This window comes from Elephantulus edwardii, unplaced genomic scaffold (assembly GCF_000299155.1).
Source record: "Elephantulus edwardii isolate Elephantulus edwardi_28Jun2011 unplaced genomic scaffold, EleEdw1.0 scaffold00456, whole genome shotgun sequence".
NCBI lineage: Eukaryota > Metazoa > Chordata > Mammalia > Macroscelidea > Macroscelididae > Elephantulus > Elephantulus edwardii.
In genome coordinates, this window is record NW_006400206.1 from 947,644 (window position 1) to 952,864 (window position 5,221).

Consider the following 5,221-nt stretch of genomic DNA (forward strand, 5'->3'; position numbering starts at 1 on the left):
AGCAATGCAATACCTGAAGATGGGGGTCGTGGGTCAGAGCTGCAGGGGTGTGTCCATAAATGTTGAATTTTTATTTATCCATTGCTGCACATTTTCCTCCCTAAGCCCTCCAACTCACTTTTTTTAACAAGAATTATTAATTGCTGCATAATTTGCTTCCTCCATCCTCTACCTCTCCCCCAGTCCACTTTGCTATGAACCTCTTATTCTGGACTGTTGTCATACAGATAAAACCTAATCATACTCCTTTTCAATACTTATTTTCTTCATATGTTCCAATGTAGTGTTCATTCTTTATCACCTCTTTTCTCAATTTCTCACCAACCGTCATGTCAGTCCATTTTATAACAGCAGTGTTATGCAGTATTTGTACTGTTGTGACTGAGCTATTTCACTCAGCTTACTGTCCAGCAGGGTAACTCATAACTTTTATAATATTTTATTAGTTCCTTGTTTTTTAGTACCGCTTAGTATTCCATTGTGTGAGCACACCATCATTTTTATATCTGTTCATTTGTTCATGGGCACTTGGCTTGCTTCCATCTATTTACTATTGTGAATAACACAGCAATAAGCATGCAGGTGCATATATCTGTTTGGATGGCAGCTCTAGGGTTTTTTTAGGATATATTTGTCATAGTGGAATTGCGGGGTCAAATGGTATTTCTATTTCCAACTTTCTGAGAAAGTGCCAGACAGCCTTCCATAGTGTTTTGTACCATTTTAAATTCCCACCAGCAGTGAATAAGAATTCTGAACTCTCCACAACTTTGCCAGCATTTGTTGTTTGCTACACTGTTTACTATTATTGCTGAAGTGAGATGGTATCTCATAGTTGTTTTGATTTGCATCTTTCTAATAGCTAGGGATTTTGAACACTTCTTCATTTGTTTATTTGCCATCTGAACGTCCTCTTTGGTGAAGTGTCTATTTATATTCTGTGCCCATTTTGTGATTGGATTGTTTATATTTTTCTTGTTGACTTCTGGAATATTCTATATACTATTGCTAAATATTTTTCCCCAGTCTATAGGTTTCCTTCTTACCCTGTTGGAGAATGTTGGAGAATGTTTTGGTTTGGTTTTTTTGTTTGTTTGTTTGTTTGAGTGTGTGTTTTGTATATAAGTATTTGATTGATCATGATCAAGTGGTATTCATAAGTTATACAAAAATTGTTCAACATAAAAAATCAATATCATTCATTTCATTAACAAAGAATGATAACCACTTGATCCTATCAACTTATACAGAAAAGGCCTGTGACAATATCTAACAGCTCTGCCTGATTAAAACACTTAACAAAATAGTCACAGAGGGGAATTTCCTCAAAATAGTAAAAAGCATATATGAAAAATCAAGATACAACATTGTTCTCAATAGAGAAAGAATAAATGCATTCCCCTTGAGAATAAGAACTAGGCAAGGATGTCCATTATCACTTCTCCTATTCAATATAGTACTGGAACTATTAGTGAGAGCAATAAGACAAGGCAAAGAAATAAGGGGAAATAATAAACTGGCAAAGAGGAGGTAAAACTATCTATGCAGATGACATGATAGTGTTCTTAGATGATTCTAAAGAGTCCATGAGGAAACTATTGGACATAGTTGACCAATTCAGCAAAGTAACAGGATATACAAAAATTAGTTGGATTTCTCTACAGTGACAAGGAGAATATAGAAATGGAGCTAAGAAAAGCAATACCAATCACAATAGCTAACCACAGGATGAAATACTTGGGAATAAATTTAACTGGAAACATAAAAGATGTATACACAGAAAATACATTAGACACAGAAAACACAGAAGACGTTACTACAAGAAACAAAAAGAGATTTGGAGAAATTGAAAAATATACCATGCTCATAGATGAGAAGACTCAATATCATGAAGATGACAATTCTACCAAAGAAACTCAGCAAATCCAATGTAGTCCTAATACAATTCCATGCTTCAACGAGGTGGAAAAGGCAATTTCCAACTTTATTTGGAATAAAAGAGACCCCTGAATAAGCGAAACACTACTAAAAAAGAGAAACAAGGTAGGCAGCATCACATTCCCTGACTTCAAATCCTACTAAACAGCTGTAGTGGTCAAGACAGCGTGGTACTGGTACAGCAACACAGATCAATAGAATAGAATTGAGAACCCTGGAATCAGCTCATTCACCTATGCCCCGCAAAGGACAATCTCTCTAACAAATGATGTAGGTGTTATGCCTAAGAATGCGGCCGACTCAAGTATGCAAGAAACAAAGAATGCGATTTACTCTGCAGAATAATTTCTCCACATGTGGAGGCTCCCTCAGTGGAAAGATGGTGAACAAGAGAGCCCTGAGCCCCCGCAGGCAATTGTTTTTAAGGCCTTCCTGGGTGCTTCTGTCTGGGGTGGAGAGATTGGGAGCATGGTTGGTGGGCAGGGGGATCAGTCATGTGGGTCACCTTCTGATTGGTAGGATAATTCACCCGCCTATGCCCTCTCCATGTCACATATGCTCCTGTTAACTGGTTACTTTTAAACTTTGCAAGAATTAGATAAGACTCTGCCTCATGAGACTTTCCAGCACCCTTGTGTTTATTCTACCTTAATTGCCCACTTTTAAAACTAAGAATTTTTCTTGCTTCTGCCCCTGGAGTTAATGAATTCTTTTCAAAGTTGGGTTTGAGTCTGGCTCCAGGTGGGTGCCAGATGCACAAAGTGGGGTTTATGCTGTCACCTCAGTAGGCATAATTGGAAAATCATCTGCATAAAACTTAAGCAAGATTCATACCTCAACCTTATACAAAAACCAATTCAAGGTGGATCAGGGACATAGAAATAAAACCAATGACTATAAAATTCATCACAGAAAACCTAGGAAGAACTCTAGAAACTCTATTTTCACAGCATGAACAGTCTTCTAAGCATAATGAAAAACCTACAACTGGGAGAGACTAAAATAGATGAATAGTGAATTTAAATGACTTCATCTTTGGATTAGCAGAGCACCTTTCTACTGAGTACTCCAGCAGAGATCCTTATGTTGCTGTGTCCTATCCAGTTGGAATTGACCCATAATTGACACTCCCATGGGTTTTCAGAGGCAACCCATGGGAAAAGATTTCCTATCCTCCCACAGATCAGCTGGTGGATTCAAACTGTGTGCCTGCACATTAAGTCAGGTTTCTTAAGCCATTCAACCTGTACTTCCTATCCGTTAGTATGTAATCCTTGAAAATAAATGGTTAGAAAAGGTGAACTTTGTGTGGGAATCACATTTGCCCTGGAATGTTTCTTTGTGTCCTAACTCCAATAATCTTCAAGTTATATGGGTAGAGACAAGAGGAAGTGAACATTGGCCTTAGGAAATCTTCTCCTTCTCAGAATCTTCAAGAATAAAAAACGCCTTCCTTTAAAACAGAGCCAAGCATAAAAGTGAATAATCTTAGTGGGAAATTTTAAATTTAAGGGCTCCATGCAGCATTTCTTTTTGGAAGGAGGAGTAGCATCCACTTCAGTAATAGCTTGCCTCTGGAAACCCTATGAACCTGGAGAGAGGATGAGAGACATCCAAGTGTTGAGGACTCTCCTTCATAGGGTCGCTATGAGTTGCCTGTGACTCTACAGCACTTAACAACAATAACATCAACAGAGAGAGAGATCAGCTGGCCCAGTGGACAGAAGGCGATACTACCAAGCCAAAGGTGGGTGACTTTTTATCTGCGGCCCTCGGGCCTGTCTTTCATTGTTTTGTTCAGACATTCCTCTAGGTCATATAACCATGGTGTGCAAGTTGCTGTACAGCGGTAACTTGTGGTTGCTGTGAGGCTGAACTCTGTGACTCTGATGTGTCAAATGCATTAATGGCTGGTTAGCCAATGTGGACAGAGAGTGGGGTGGAGATCCCCGATTAAAACAAGCTTGGTAGGAGGAGTGGCATCCACTTCCATAATAGCTTGCCTCCGGAAACCCTACGAACCTGGAGAGAGGATGAGAGACACCCAAACGTTGAGGACAACAACAACAACAACAATGCAGTATTTCTTTATTTAAAAGGCATGTCTTATTTTGATGGAATATTTTGGTTTTTGAAAAAATGATCAGAGAGAAAGGCATACTCATTAATCTCTGCTAAGTTTAGTCTAGGTCTATGATAAGATATTATTTTGATCACCATAAACTTGTTACGAGTTACAAGTGTCTTCAAATATTCCATAATGGAAAATGAGTTTAGCTTAGAATACTAATATGTTATGCTCTCATGGTTAAAGAAATGGATGTTTAAAACCCTGTATTTGGGATGGAGACTAGAGTGTGGCTATTGCTAGCATTAGTCTGGGACTATTTCCACACAGGGAAGATGAGTAGAATGACTGGATTCCACAAAAGTGTGTTTTCTGGTTTGGGGTTGAGACTAGTGTGTGGCTATTGCTCACATTAGGGTGTGAACTGTTTGGATTTGGCCTTGTATTTAAAAAGGCTTTTGGGCCCTTCGGCCTGTAGCCCTAGGGCCTGAATTTTGTGGATCTCCCCAATAAAACAATCTTGGAAGCAGGAATGGTATCCACTTCCAAAAGGCTAGCCTTCAGAAACTCAATAAACTTGGAGAAAAATTAAAGTTTTGTATTCAAGACTTTCTTTCATAAGGTCATTATGGGTCATCTACAACTCTACAGCACTTAACAACAACAATAACAACAGAATAACTGAGAAGTCAAAACAACTATGAGATATCATCTCATTCCATGTAAGAATAGTGAAATTCAACAGAGTAGCAAATACCAAATACTGGTGAGGTTGTGGAGAAACTGGGATGGTTTTCCACTGTTGGTGGGAGTGTAAAATGGTGCAACTACTTTGGAAAATTACATGACACTTTCTCAAAAAGTTGGAAATAGAAATACCATTAGACCCAGCAAATCTACTTATTGTGTTGAATATACCCTAAATAAACCAGAATTGCCACCCAAGCTGATATATGCATACCCATGATAATTGCTGCATTGTTCACAATAGCAAAGAGATGGAAATAACCCAAGTGCTCATCAACATACGAATGGATAGAGAAGCTGTGGTATATTCACACAATGGAATATTATGCTGCAATGAAAAACAAGGAACTCATGAAAAATTATACAAAATGAGTGAAATATCTCACTCACAAAAGGACAAATACTGCATAATGCCACTGTTATAAAACAGGACTGACACCGGACTTGGGTGGGGGAGAAACTAAGAAA